Source organism: Maniola hyperantus, chromosome 17, assembly GCF_902806685.2.
Source record: "Maniola hyperantus chromosome 17, iAphHyp1.2, whole genome shotgun sequence".
Lineage (NCBI taxonomy): Eukaryota > Metazoa > Arthropoda > Insecta > Lepidoptera > Nymphalidae > Maniola > Maniola hyperantus.
Genome location: NC_048552.1, coordinates 2,345,725 through 2,361,848, shown reverse-complemented (window position 1 = coordinate 2,361,848; position 16,124 = coordinate 2,345,725). Strand labels below are relative to the sequence as shown.

Sequence of the window (16,124 nt, the reverse complement as noted above, 5' to 3'; positions counted from 1 at the left end):
TTAATATTAGTTAGGCAGATAGCGTTGCGTTGCCCCCCATTTTAGGCAAGTAGGTGAAAAAAAACCGATTAGATAATAGTCATGGATATCATATTAACACTCTGGTTTCGTCCCTCGTTTCTTGCTATGGAATCTTCCTTAACTGCTGCTTCTATGCAAAATTTAGTCTAGCGGGTCGGTGCTAGTTACCATTTTGCGAGCGATTCTTTCGAATCACTTAGCTTACAGTTCATGTCTACTAATTGCGCTTTTCGGTTAGACGCCCAAACCCCCTATTCAAATAGGTACATTTGGAGCCTTTGGAATAAGCGTATGCTAACATCAACGGGCGACATAGCTCAGAGCAGTGCAGGGCAGAGCAGATTTTGATTTTGTTTACATAAAGTACTTAGTCATTATACCAAAGTTTGACGTAAGGAGATTACCTCAAATGCCATCCCATCCAACCATCACCACCATCTCAAAAAATTTTTTTTAAAAGAATATTAGCCATTTTTTTAAATTACTAATATTCCCCTTTCCTCTCCAATTAAGCGTCAAGCTTGTGCTAGGAGTAGGTACGACAATAGTGCAACGGGCGGGGTTTGAACCGTCGACCTTTCGGTTTTCAGTCCACTCCTATACCGGTTGAGCTATTGAGGCTCAAATTGTACAAAAAATTGTACATGCCTTATGTTTAATGAAAATTTCAATTACTTTAATATTCGGCTGGCAAATACATGGCAGCAGGAAACTCATGTCACAGTTGACTTGCACAGGTCTCTGTGTAAACAGTGATACCCGGGAGTTTGATAAAGCTTACAAAGTTACGACTTACGAGCATACACTCAACTTGGCGACAGCAGATTTGCGACGCAAGTGTGATGTTTAGAGGACTGCTTCCATAATAATATTACTTATTATAATTATGATAGCCTTGTGGTTAAGGCTTCAAGCCCCTATTCGGAGGATTTGGGATTTATTCCAGGTACGCACTTCTAACATTTAGGCGTTTTTAGGGTTCCGTACCTCAAAAGGAAAAACGGAACCCTTATAGGATCACTTTGTTGTCTGTCTGTCTGTCTGTCCGTCTGTCTGTCAAGAAACCTACAGGGTACTTCCCGTTGACCTAGGATCATGAAATTTGGCAGGTAGATAGATAGTAGGTAGATCTTATAGCTGACATTTGGGGAAAAATCTGAAAACCGTGAATTTAGGGTTAGATCACACAAAAATAAATTAAATTCTGGTCATGAACTAATAATTAGTATTTTAAACTTTCGAAGTGAGTGACTATATCAAGTTGTGTATCATATGAAAGGTCTTTACCTGTACATTCTAAAACAGATTTTTATTTATTTTTATGCATCATAGTTTTTGAATTATCGTGCAAAATGTCGAAAAAATACGACTAGTACGGAACCCTCATTGCGCGAGCCTGACTCGCACTTGGCCGGTTTTTTTTTAATTTATAGACTAGCGCTTGGCTGCAATCAGACCAGGTGGCAAGTGATGATGCAGCCTAAGATGGAGCGCGCTTGTCTAGAAGATGCCTATTCACTCTTGACTTGAAGGTATACCTATTATAATTGGAGGGAAAAACTGATGCTGGAAGGGTGTTCCAAATCTTAGCGGTTCGAATCAGAAATGAATTCCCAAAAATCGGGCCTTATGTATACCTTGTACACTTGTACAGTATAACAGAAACCTGTGTACAAAATTTTAGCCTTCTACGTCGAAAGGTTTGCTCCGGACGTCGCGTTGTTGAATCTGTCGGCAGTAGGAAGACTTTTCCTTTTGTGTGAAAGAGAAAAAAAAGCGTGAAGAAACCTGCATGCCTGAGCATTCCCAATAATGTTCTCAAATTCTCAATGGCTATGAAGGAAAACATCGTGAACAAACTTGTATGGCTGTAAAAGAAAACATCGTGGAGAAACTTGCATGTCTGAGCGTTCTCCATAGTGTTCTCAAAGGTATGCATAGTGTAAGAAAATATCATGAAGAAACCTGCATTCCTGGGCGTTCTCCATAATGTTTTCTAAGGTGTGGGAAGCTTGCCACTCCACACTTGGCCAACGTGGTGGACTATAACTAAACTCGTCTCATTCTGAAAGGAGACCCGTGCAATCACTAATTATAAATGCGAAAGTGTGTTTGTTTGTTGGTTTGTCCTTCGATCACGTCGCAACGGAACAACGGATCAACGTGATTTTTTGTATGGATATAGTTTAAGACCTGGAGAGTGACATAGGCTACTTTTTATTCCGGAAAATCAAAAAGTTTCTACGGGATTTTTAAAAACCTAAATCCACGCGTAGGAAGTCGCAGGCATCAGCTAGTAGTAAATAAATATGCAATAATTAGTGTAGTAGTGTAGTGTAGTAATAAATAGTGGACCAGCAATTGGTTGAGGGATGATAATGATGATGACAATGATGATGACTTGTAGGTTACAGTGTTTTGTGTTAATATTTGGGGTTCTAATGGCTAAGAAAACGACCGGATACGAATTAAATTTCACACAAAGTTATCTAAGATTCGGAAGTTACAATTTCCTGAACACGCATTCATGAATTCAGCTATTCACGGCTACAATTGCCTTTAAGCGCCATATCTTCACCTCTTATCGACTGAAACACTACCTGAATAACAAACGAATTGCTAGCTAACATCACTACTAATATTATAAACGTGGAAGTGTGTTTGTTTGTTATTTTTAGGGTTTCGTAACTCAAAAGAAAAAAATGAACCCTTATAGAATCATTTCGTTGTCTGTCTTTCTGTCTTGTCTGTCAAGAAATCTACAGGGTATTTCCCGTTGACCTGGAATCATAAAATTTGGCAGGTAATTAGGTCTTATAGCGCAAGTAAAGGAATTAATCTGAAAACCGTGGCATTGTGGTTACATCACACAAAAAAATTAAAATGTGTTAATGAACAAATAATTAGTATTTTCAGTTTTTAAAAAGTAAGACAACTATACGTCACCGGTCAACGGGAAGTACCCTATAGGTTTTCGTGACAGACGGACAGACGGACAGACGGACAGACAGACAAACAGACAGACAACGAAGTGATCCTATAATGGTTCCTTTGTTTTTGAGGTACGGAACCGTAAAAATCAAAAAGTTCCTACGGGATTAAAAAAAAACTTGAATCTAGATCCACGCGAAGTCTGGACATCATGGAGTAATAATCCATACTAATATTATAAATGCGAAAGTGTGTCTGTCCGTCTGTCTGCTAGCTTTTCACGGCTCAACTGTTCAACCGATTTTGACGAAATTTGGTACAGGGATAGCTTGCATCCCGGGGAAGGACATATGCTACTTTTTATCCCGGAAAATTGAAGAGTTCCCACAGGATTTTTAAAAACCTAAATCCACGCGGACGAAGTCGCGGGCATCATCTAGTGAGTAATAATATAAACACGAATAGGCGAACTTATGGGCGATTTGTATATTCATTCAATCGGTCGATATAAACTATTAATATATTGATTAACATTGTTGAACTATCGAATACAATCGTTTGTTGTTGTTATGATTTCGGAATCTGGGCACATTATCACTATTCTATTGTTACAAACAATAATAATAGTTGTATACATACGTTATAATAGTATTTTAGTCGGCGACAGTTTGTTAGTTCAGGCGGAGTTGAGGAGATTAGAGGTAAAGGCTGTTGTAGTCGGGGATAACTTAATTCGTGTTCCGGAAATTGTAACTATCTTAATTAAATGAGACCATAACAATTGGGTATTTGTCTACATCAAAAATAAATTATTTCTCAGTGATTATTATATAAAGGGTCTTCCAAAATACGTGACATCCACGTCCTTTGTTAATTTTAAGTGTATTAAGTACGTCATTATGATGTGACGTCACATTCTATTATTTCATAGAATATCGCATACTAAGTGCGCGTTTTGACGTTTAATAAAAAGTTACTGATTTGACTAGTTGTCAAATACCGTATAGTGTGTGTATGTAGTTTTTCATTCATCTTCATCATCATGATCAACCCATCGCCAGCTCACTACAGAGCACGGGTCTCCTCTCAGAGTGAGAAGGGTTTTAGCCATAGTCAATCACACTGGCCATGTGCGCATTGGTAGACTTCACACACCTTTGAGAACATTATGGAGAACTCTCAGGCATGCAGCCTCACGATGTTTTCCTTCACCGTTAAAGCAAGTGATTTTTAATTACTTAAAACCATAGAGCAGAAACAAAGAGGAGATGTTGTATTAAGATTTCCCTATGAAATATCGAGTGACATTTTGCGGGGTGAGGGGTTGTGGAACGCCGCCCACTTCTCAATTTTCCATCTGCGGGTTAGTAGCAAAACTACTCGCTTAGCGACCTAACATCGATATATTGATGTCACTACATAGTTCAGCTATCTCACACTAGATGTCAATAAGTGTAGAAATTACGTATAAAATTACTTACAAATGAAATGTGATACCATTCATAGCATCAGAACGTCTGTCTGAATAACTTTGGCACGATAAAACACAACACTTCATCCTTTTGTTCTTAAAAACGCGAAAACACACCGATAATACGAGTCTCAATATATGTGAACCTGACGAACGCAGACAGCATACTAACTAAGGCCCCGCCCACAGTGATGACGTCAGGACCTAGTTGAAAATCACAGTGCACAGTTGCTTAGGCCAACTCCTCTTTGTTTCTGCTCTATGCTTAAAACGCATATAACTCCGAAAATAATTAATATCAAAACTTATCACTGCCTAAAATATAATAAATGCGAAAGCGTGTTTGTTTGTTGATTTGTTGGTTTGTCCTTCAATCACGTCGCAACGGAGAAATTTTTGCAAGATTATAGTTGGAAACTGGGTACTTGAGAGAGTGACAAAGGGTACTTTTCATCCCGGAAAATCAAAGAGTTCCCACGGGAGTTTTAAAACCCTAAATCCACGCGGACGAGATAGCGGGCATCAGCTAGTAAGTAATAACTAATAAGTATGTATTTTGCATTGATCAATAAAAAGAGTCAGAAATGATAGCAGGCTGATTTAAAATGAGTCCCTTTCCATTTATACCGAACGAATCCCAAAGGACTCATCGAGCGGAATTTCGGAATATACATGCGAATGAATTCATGTGTAAAAAGGAATGTCTACAAATCATTTTCGCTGATCTGCGTTACTATGACGACTTTTGCGCGGTCAAGTGGAAATACTTGGAAGTTGAAGTTAATGAAGCATTATTATTCTGGCGTCTATTAAACGATAGGTTCTGTATCAGATATTTCATTTACGCGGTGTCCTGCGTGAGCGGCGAATACTACGCGACGCGACACGACGCGAACGGAGACTGCCATATAGGCCGCAAGCACGGCATGCCGTTGAGTTGATCACGTTAGTCGCGTTCGCAGCATCGCGTCGCGTAGTATTGTCGCTCACGCAGGACACCGCGTTAGAGTGGACGTCTATCGGTTGATGACGATGATGATGATGAACGATTTCAAACCCCGAGCATAGAGAGAATATCCCTGTGCTTTTACTTTAAAAAATCCACTCAATATAATCTACCCTCGGGACATGTCCTAAGACTAGGATCTCCAAGGAAGGTACTGTCTTCCATACGTAGGTAATGCTCTATGTCGGACATGATACTTCTAAGTACAGTTACATAACCACTCGCAACCTAAGCTTCATGCGTAAGTGGAGGGGAAAACAGAACAATATAGTCATCATTAAAAAAAATAGAAAAAAAAAGTTTTATTTAATAATATTATTTGTTTCACATATTTTAACCTTTTGACCGTCATAAAACTAACATAGTGTGTAGGGCGCTTTCCATAATGATGGACTGATAAAATAAAGAGGGTGATTCGCTCCTCATCAACCCATCGCCGGCTCACTACAGAGCATGGGTCTCCTCTCAGAGTGAGAAGGGTTTTAGCCATAGTTTACCACGCTGACCATGTGCGGATTAGTAAACTTCACACACCTTTGAGAACATTATGGAAAACTCTCAGGCATGCAGGTTTCCTCACGATATTTTCCTTCACCGTTAAAGCAAGTGATATTTAATTAATTAAAACGCACATAACTTCGAAAAGTTAGAGGTCGGGATCGAACCCTCGACCTCCGATTAGTAGGCGGACGTCCTAACCACGAGGCTCTCAGAGCTTAAAAACTTTCGATGGATTAAAAATAATTGTCAAATAAGCTCAGTGGCTATCATTCAGTGTTAATCATTCAGCAAATCACCTCGCAAGTGTACCCCGTGTATAGCAAGGGTCCATCTAGGAAATCCCAGACTACATTTTTGTACGCAGTCTCCACTCTCGAACTTCCCGGTCCCAGCGACCATCGCTCAACAATTTCAACAAGCATGACATAATTTTGTACAAACGGTTAATCGATTAATCAAAATCAATCCAACTATAATCGATACACACATCGATTCAGCCCCGGAATGCGATACTTCCGCTTGTAGGCTGACGATTTCCGTAGTCGGTTAAAATCGGATCTACGATTTCCCTGCATCCTCCGTACCGGTAATGACTTGCCCGGTTTTAATTTGCGAACCGATCAGATTGAGGTCGCTATCGATACAACCATCTCGGGAGAATCGATTTTAGAATAATACGATTAAGGTACAGAGGAGTTTGCGAGATTGTGATTTTAAACTCTTGATCATGATTATAGACAAAGGACTTAACCTAAATAAAACTCTTTAAAGGAATAACAAGTTTGAAGTATTCATCAATGGAATTTATAAATATTTAAGTACGTGCTCTTACTTACTTTGCGGAAATCCAATCAAAAGCTTAATTCGCTATAATCCGCTGAAACAAGTCGAATCTGTATGGTGCAACATGCAGCATGCGATATGCACCGCCCGCCCTTCCACTGCTAAACACGCAGGAAAAACCAGGCAAGCAATACGCACCACCACCACGCAGCACCACACAAATCCCAAAACACACTCGACGCACGTTTCGCCCCGACACCGAAGCATCCTCAGGAGATGTAGACCTTACAATCCACAATTGCAATTAGCAATTTGCAATGGATTGTCATGGGTGAATAGAAATATAGACACACGATTTCGAGTATACACCCTAGGGTGGGTATTTTAGGGTGAATAAGCGAGCGTAACTAGACCATAAACTAAGGGGATGAAAAACCCCCTCGACACAACACCAAAAGGGCCGGATTTAGGGGGAGAGTGGGTGTTACAATAAATATTCAACAAGCAAGAGGACCAGTGGATAAAATTACGGATGTACGGACCTCTGCTAATTTATATTCGCTTAGCTAATATTGGATCGAAACCTTCGTATAATGAATTTAACTAAGTTAACGTTTTGGAGTAGGTATATTATGTAAATTTGTCGAGGGACATATTGCCCTAGTTAGGACAATGCATATCAGTCTATTGCGCTTGCTAAGCATCGATGAACTAAGTTGGAAATAGGGCCTAGGGTAATAGAGATTAAATAAATTAATAAATAAATAAAGCCTTTATTTCCAATCGATAATTCAATAGTTACATTAATTTTTATAGTTCATTAGGTACAAGCATTTTTATTTGTTACAATTCATGACAAAATATGACTATAGTTAACACAAGAATAGGTATTACAATATTAATCAGTCTATAATATTATTCTTATCATTTAATATTTTATTTTAATGTCAATTCAAGTAGTCAATATTTAGTTTTTATTAGTGTTGATTTATATATAGTACTTATGTCAAAATTTATTATTGAGCATATTCATAATTTCAATGTCTTAGTACCTATTTCTATTTATGTTCTGTTTTAGTGTATATTTTTTATAAATAACGTCTTGTAATGTCATTGCAATTGGAACGCCCATTTTCGGGCATAGGCCTCCTCCATCCTTTTCCATTCGTAATAGGGTAATAGAGATTAGGAGAAATAAAATATCTAATCACAACGTATTGTTATCGCACTGGATATTACCGCCTTATGAAACGGAAGTCACGTAAATCTGATGCGTCGATATCTTGAGTCAATTTGTATAAATGCGGGTTTTTGATTGGGTGACGTGGTAGCGGCCAGTAGGGCCTGTGCAGCGTAGTCAATCCGAAACAACAAGGGTTTAAGCAGTCTCGTTCCGACTCGAGACTCGGCGACTATTAAATGTTTTTTGTGTTTTGATCGCCATTTTGATTGAGTGGTTGTAATAGTAATTATTGTGCCCTAATCAAGTTATATTGCAGTTAGGTTATTATAAAGAGTAAACCTTTTGATAACCCTCTACGCGTATGATCATTATCTGCGCGAAAGTTTAACAAGAGAGGGCATTTAAATAACTAATCCAAAAATAGCTTATAATGCCCTGCTTTTCTGTCTGACTCTTTTACTTATATTATCTTTATTTATCTTCACTTCTGGTAGGTTTATAGTTTTGTCAATACTAATTAGTGACAGACTTACATTATACTAAATTATCTCTGATTATACGCAACTAAGCTAAATTCACTTTAACTTTTAAAGTAACCTATAGGGCCTCTGTAGCAAGCATAAAACACGCCTAAAGCCTAAAACTGTAGGTATTTTAAAGTAAACGGCGTAGGCCTTTAGAATTTTCTAGGCTGTATACTATAATTGCTGCAAAGTACTGTGTCCTCCTTTCAGACAAATGTGCCCATGTGTCTTTCGTTCGTGTCTGCACACACAGTTTAGCAATCATACAGTTCAGAAGCAAATGTATTTGATACAAGATGATGCCCGCGACTTCGTCTGCGTGGATTTAGAATTTCATCAAAATCGGTTGAACGGTTGGGCCGTGAAAAGCTAGCAGACAGACAGACACACTTTTAGTATGGAAGTATGGATTGGATATGGATGATAGTAATCCATATCCATACTAATTTTATAAATGCGAAAGTGTGTATGTCTGTCTATATCACTCTCCCAGGTCTTTATCTAAACCCATGCAAAAATCACGTCAATCTGTTGCACCGTTGCGACGTGATTGAAGGATTAACCAACAAACCAACAAACAAACACACTTTCGCATTCATAATAAGGGTGCTGATTATCGAAGAACTGTATGCTCGCTAAACTTTGACCTGTACTCTGTACCTATAGAGATTAAAGAGGGAGACGCGAGAAAAGGTATTTTAGTGGAATGCCTCAGAATTTGTATGGAACGTCGAGATTACCAAACGACGCGGTTTATACCGTAACTAGGTTTACGAGTAACTCGTAAGAGCATGACTTTTTGAAGTGAACACTTCTTTAGTAGGTATCATCAGAGTGAACTAGAGTGAGTGAGCTCTTGGGTTGACCTTGAATCGACATCTGTCAAATATTGAAAAGATAGTATGTATATTGTATGTATGTATGTATGTATATTCTTTATTGCACCACAAAACACAAATGACAGGTTACAAAAAGATATCTTAAAAAGTAAGTACAAAAAGACTAGGTATAGTGCTAGTGCAATTTAAAGAACACAAGAGCAAAGTGTCTTCCAATAAAAATAAACTAAGTCAATGGACCGTTTCTTAGATATAAGTACGTTTATAATATAAATGAAATTCGGTATAGAGATAGCTTGCATCCCGGGGAACGACATAGGCTATTTTTGATCCCGGAAAATTAAAGAGATCCCACGGGATTTTTAAAAACCTAAATCCACGCGGACGAAGTCGCGGGCATCATCTAGTTCATTATATTGCGGTTAGTTACGAGAATTTCGTTTAGATAGTTTCTACAGTATCACTACAAATTGAAAAGGGTGTTTGTTTATTGGTTTGTTCGTTTATTGGTTTGTCCTCGTGGATTTAGAGAGTGAGGCAGGCTATTTGTCATCTCGGAAAACCAAAGAGTTCTCGCGGGAATTAAAAACCTAAATCCTTGCGGATCTGGTATCAGCTGGTTTTGAATATAAATGCATTTCTGTTTGAAGATAATATTAAAATTATAACAATAAACTATAGCACAAGCTTGACGCTTAATTGGAGAGGAAAGGGGAATATTTGTCATTTAACATGGCTAATATTCTTTATTAAAAAAAAAAACTTTTAAATAAACTACTTTTAAATAAGTAAATACCCCATTTTAACTTTATAGAAAAAACAAAAGCATAACCTATAATAGAACGAAAATCAACAAAGCTACTTCCCTGTTTCTTTTTCGGTTTCCGAGTCCTACATAACGTTCCAGTAAATAAAACTCGCTGTATACACGCAGGTATATAACTTGTTCAATATAATAAGATTTATTTGAATCATAAATGCGATTTGAATAAAGCTTGGCGACGAAAGTCTTTCATTTAGGCGCTCCGCCCACATCAGACTTTTTGTAGCTTTGATAATCGGGCCGATAATTTCGCCGACTTTTATCATAGACTTTTTGACCAATATTTGTGAGATAAGTTTCATTTTTGCCGACAAAAAACGGTCGCCAATTGTCAGACTTTTTGAAGGTGCGATATAATCGAGTTGACAATGTGTCACAGATTTTGTGACTTTGAATCGGTCACAAAAATCTGTGACAAGAATTCCGTCGTTTTACCGGTAGCATGCATGTTATAAACTTACAGAAGAAGGTGTTTGTTTGATTATATTTGAGGAACAGAAGAAAAAAAAGAGAGTTCTGGGTTAATCTAATAATTTTTCAGATTATTGAAGGGGTTATCTTTTGTCCCTCAAGTGCACGCGGCCAACAGTCGATGAAAGCATGCGTTAGCGCATAAATTTTCGAACGTTCCATTTTCCACAGACAATCGGATAGGCCGGGATGGGCCGATTTGTGTGCATTGCAAACTGTAAGTTTCGTTCTTGCCGACGAAAAATCGGCCGCCAATTGTCGGACATGGGCGGAGCGCCTAAGTTTAAAAAAAAAGGTTTTTTTGTATGCCAGCGCAAATATAAAATACCTATTTCACGATCAAACATTAAGTTTTAGTATGACGTAAAGGTTTTATGAGAAAGAAGTTCATAGGAGGTTTTTATGCTGTATAAAGCTGAATTAGTCATTCATACATTTATTTTTAGATGTTATTATGCCATTTACTTACTTTTTATTTTGCAAGATCTTTTATTATGGTTCTCAGAACATAGATTCGACATTATGTGTTCATTGTTAATATTCTTAATATTAAAAATTACCTATAAAGATTTTTCTAGAGCGAGTTTATTAAAGCACTAGCTGAATCGCCCTGGCTTTGGTTGAGGGAATGTTTCGAAAAATAGTGAGAGGATGGAATTTCTAAAATGTCTGAAAAAACACCATTCTTCATTTTTGTCCGAAAGTCCAAATACTCATAGCTATAATTTGAAAAGAAAGATTTTCCTACCAACTTTCATCAGCCATTAGGGGGTATTAGGGGGTTACCCTTAGGGATTAATCCCTTCTTAGTGAGCGTTTGCGTTATTTAAAACAAATCTACTGTCAAAATATCTAACTTTTCAGAGGTGCGTTCTAAGTAAATAAATATCATTTACTTTAACGGTGAAGGAAAACATCGTGAGGAAACCTGCATGCCTGAGAGTTCTCCATAATAATCTCAAAGGTGTGTGAAGTCTGCCAATTCGCATTTGGACAGCGTGGTAGACTGTGGCCAAAACCCTTCTCACTCTGAGAGGAGACCCGTGCTCTGTAGTGAGCTACCGATGGGCTTCTTATGATGATGATGATGACTGTCAAAATATCAAGTTTCTAACCCCAGTGGTTCAGGCTGTGCGTTAGATCAATCACTCAGTCAGGACAACTCTTTTTAATCTGTATATATAAAATTAAAAGTCCTGACTGACTGACTGACTGACTTATATTATATCAACGCACAGCCTAAACCGCAGATTTTAGTGATATGAAATTTGGAGGGTGTATTCTTTGTAAGGAGTACGTATCCACTAAGAAAGGATTTTTCGAAATTCCATCCCCAAGTGGGTTAAATGGGGGTTTGAAATTTAGGAAGTTCGCGCGGACGGAGTCGTGAGCATAAACTAGTAAACAAATAAGATGAGAAACTAGTAAGTTTCCACTAAAAAATATTTCAATCTTTTATTTATATTGGATAAAAACGAAAAGCCACAAAATTAGTTTTTTTTTTCCTTTAATTAACAGTGTTTTTGAAACTGATAATTAGTAATCACTTTCACCTAATTAAATAAGATTGTTAGAACATATAATAAAGCAAATTTTCCCTGAATTCAGGAAAATTCCAATTTCGGCTAGATTTAATAAATAAATTATGATGAGGAAAATTCGTACACGAGAATAGCTTTCTAAGTATCTTTTTCAATAATACATTCTAAGATAAGCCTACTCAAGGATTTCCTAAATGCTGATATTAAAATAATATAATGTAAGTAATAACGTCTATCGCAAATATAAGAATAAGTAAGAATTCAAGTAAGGAAATCAGTAAAGGAAAACAATGTATTTAAAGAGGAAAAGACCCAGAAGTAATTACAAAACAAAAAGCCGAGCCTGCGGCTAATTTTTCAAGAATCATAATCAATTTTAATTAAACTACATTTACGTCATAGTTTTTGCATGATTGAGTAACAAACTTCAAAACATCCAACATCCACACTTTCACATTTATAATATTATTAGGATTAGGATTAGAATATTAGGATAGAATTTGGGTTTACAGATGGTTCTTTGTCGTATTGCGATGGTACAACCAAATCTCTATCTCTACATAATATAAAATAAAGTCGCTTCCCGCGTCTGTATGTATGAACGCGTAGATCTTTTAAACTACGCAACGGATTTTATTGCGGTTTTCACCAATAGATAGAGTGATTCAAGAGGAAGGTTTATTTATACGTATAGTTTATTTCACAAAAAATTAGAAATCCCTAGGGAAATTGAAATAATGTGAATTAGGTCTGAAAAAATCATCTCATTTGAGATGATTTTTTCATGAGGTGTTCACCATTTGTGGTGTCATTGAGACACCTCAATGACACCACATTAGTTATCTACATTGCATCGATGCGAAGCCGAGGCGGGTCGCTAGTAACTTATATACTAAGGCATTTCATACTGGTTGTACTTGGGATGGAGGGTAGATTAAGAGATGAGATTATTACGATATGTCGCCAGAAGCTGGTCTACTAAAATAAGATACGGCAGGTCAAGTAGACGTGGATTACACATAGCCTCCTTACAGCAGATAATCATGTCATGGCTATTTTAGTACTAGACCATAGACCTATAATACTCCACTAGACTGGAACCTTAATAAAGGGCGTCGTCATTAAGGTAGCTTTTCTGAAATTCAAAACTTACATTGGAATTCATAATGAAGATAGGGGCTTCTTTAGGAGACCATTCAGATGACTTGTGGCATATTTAATATTAATTATGCAATGTATTTAAATGACACGTATGGTCTCAATGGTCTATGAATTCCAGTGTTCAACGTTGATTGTGTAGCAACACTCGCTTTCTATTGGCTATAATGCCTTGTTGCAATAATAATACTATAAATTCAGCCAATCACAACAATTGCGATTGTAATAATGATTGATGCTGGTTTTCTGGCTTTGACCTATGTATCCGAGACATATAGTCGGTATGGGCCTCATAATTTATGAAAGCTCAGAGTCACTCACTGGGTGACGGAGAGAGCTATGCTTGGAGTTTCTCTACATTCAGAAAAGGGGGAGATCCGTAGGTGACTCAGAGTAACCAACATAGCTCAGAGGGTTGCGAATTGGCAAGGGGCAGGATACATAGTTCGAAAAACCGATAGACGTAGGGGTCCCAAAGTGTACTAGAGTGCCGAAATCAGAAAGTACAACTTTGGAAGACCCCACGTGGACAGACGACATCAAACAAGTCGTAAAGAGCCATTGGATTCAGACCTGGTGGCGTGTGGAAGTCCAAGTGTACAAGAGACCTATGTCCAGCAGTGGACGTCTAACAATTGACGATGATAATGTGTATCAACAACACTTTATGTCAAACAAGATGCAATTTTACATCCATCACATTTAAGGTGATCTTAAATATAAAGCATACGAGCTGAGAAAGAAATCACCATATTCGCTCTATGTTTCCACTGCTACGTCAAAGGTAGGTACGGTGTACCGTGATTAAACCGCACTTTTGATATGACAGTTGACATACATAGATAGAGCAAATATTAATTACTAGCTGATGCCCGCGACTTCGTAGCTTCAAGTGGATTTAGGTTTTTAAAAATCCCGTGGGAACTCTTTGATTTTCCGGGATAAAAAGTAGCCTATGTCACCACTCTTCAGGTCTTAAACTAAACCCATGCAAAAAATCACGTCGATTCGTTACTCCGTTGCGACGTGATTGAAGGACAAACAAACAAACCAATAAACCAACAAACAAACACACTTTCGCATTTATAATAGGGGTAGTGATGGCGGATCTTTTCTCAGGTTTTAGACGTACGCGTTATAAGAAGCTTTTATGTTTTGGGCATATTTTATGAAAAGTTCCGTAGAGTCGTTTCTATTTTCAACTCGAGAAATTTCTCCGGCCAAAATTAATCATCAAAGTATTTTCTGAACCGTTAAATTGCAATTTGGAAGTTTTGCAATTAAGTAAATACTGACAAAGTTATATAGAGATTTGAACTGGGTTTTTAGCGTAAGCTTTTATGGCCATACAGCCGAAGTTTTTCCGACCCTTACGTCTAACTTATGAGCAACGTAATCATACAAAATTTATGGGTATACTATTAGTCAGTTTTTTTTTTATAATAATGTACAAGTGTTTCGTGAAACGTATCAAACAACTTCGAAGTGTAAGTTTACATGTAAAACTTGTATCATAAAAATATTTAAGTAAGATACAATTCTTATCAAAAATGGTTTAATTTACGCGTTGACTAATAAATAATAACACTATCGATAAATATGATGTTTGATGTATTTTTAACATACCTATGAAAAACGTAAATTAGTTGTATATACATAACCCATGTATATGAGTATTAAATAGTAAATAGGACGAGATAACCCTAATGTAAAAGTATGGGCCTAGTTTTTATGTTTAATCAATAAATATAAAATAGTACTCACAATGTAGCGCAAGGGGGGCACATAGCCGAGAGCGCACGAGTGCTCGCCCGCCGCTCGGCCGCGCCGCCGCGCTACCGCATGGCGCCGCGCCGCCAGGTCGCGCGCGCGAACTCCCCGCGCGTCCACCGCTCGCGCGCGAACTGCCGCGCGAGCGCTCCCCGCGCGACCTCCGCGCGCACTCGCCGCCGTGCACCGTGCAGTCCACGTTCCGCCACCGACAGTCCGACTGTCGACAATGCACACAATCACCAACAATGCAAGAGCGCCGCCGGAGCGCAACGAACCTTCTCAGAGGAACGCGCGCCGGACCTTAATTATGTATGAAAACTTTCTCGGCACGCGTTCTCACATTGTCGCATTGCAGGAGAAGCGACGGTACGAACGCTACGCTCGTAGCAACGCTACGTCTCGTCGCGGTTTCGACTTTCATATTCGGGATCTCATGGCGTACTCGTGCTATCGATTCGGATACTCACATTAGCATGCCAGCGTCGGCCTCTCGGTTATCAACTAGCGTTAACGTAAACAATCGGCACAATCATTTCGGCGAGGTGTCACATGAGGGTCGCGATCGAAGGAGCTCGGGCCGGCCCGGCTGCAGCGTCGGCCGGGCCGCGGGCTGCCACCGCCGAGTGCGGCGTCGCTGGCTAAATGAGCAGATCGGGTGCGCGGGGCGCGAGCGTCGGAGGCGACACGCGCGTTCGGCACTGCAGGCCGTCACTGAGGAGGGGTGGCCCGGGCGCGCGCCCCGCGCCCCGTGCCGCCCGTTGCGCTGCCGCCATGTGTCCGAACAAGAGCGAGCAAAGGGTTGTCGGCGAAAGGAAATTGCTCCTATCGTCTTTTTGCGCGACGAAAATTGGCCGCGCTTTCCTTTGAAACAACTCCTTTGACGGCTTCTACTTTAAAGCTATTCGGTTCGAACATTGAATTTTACATAAACTCCATTTCGTATATCCAATTTTTTCGACATCATTTTACTCTTTAGGGGAGTAACAACTTAATATTTTCATATACGGTGTCCCGGTTATGTAATATGCGCTCGGAAAAACCATGGCACGCGTCGGAAAAGCGGTAACGCAGCCCTTAAATTTACAGTGGTAAGCTCCGA

General features: G+C 38.8%; 1 protein-coding gene across 2 annotated transcripts in view; it reads right to left on the bottom strand.

The window, feature by feature from the left end:
* The window catches only part of nAChRalpha1 (nicotinic acetylcholine receptor alpha1), a 324,378-nt gene extending 308,668 nt beyond the window's left edge, over positions 1–15,710 (bottom strand). For both annotated transcript variants that reach the window (XM_034977650.2, XM_069504399.1), the window contains exons 1-2: positions 15,493–15,710; positions 15,017–15,242 (exon numbers count right to left, since the gene is read on the bottom strand). The gene's annotated coding sequence lies outside the window, so the exon portion shown is untranslated. The remainder of the gene's footprint in view (positions 1–15,016; positions 15,243–15,492) is intronic.
* Between the last annotated feature and the right edge of the window lie 414 nt (positions 15,711–16,124).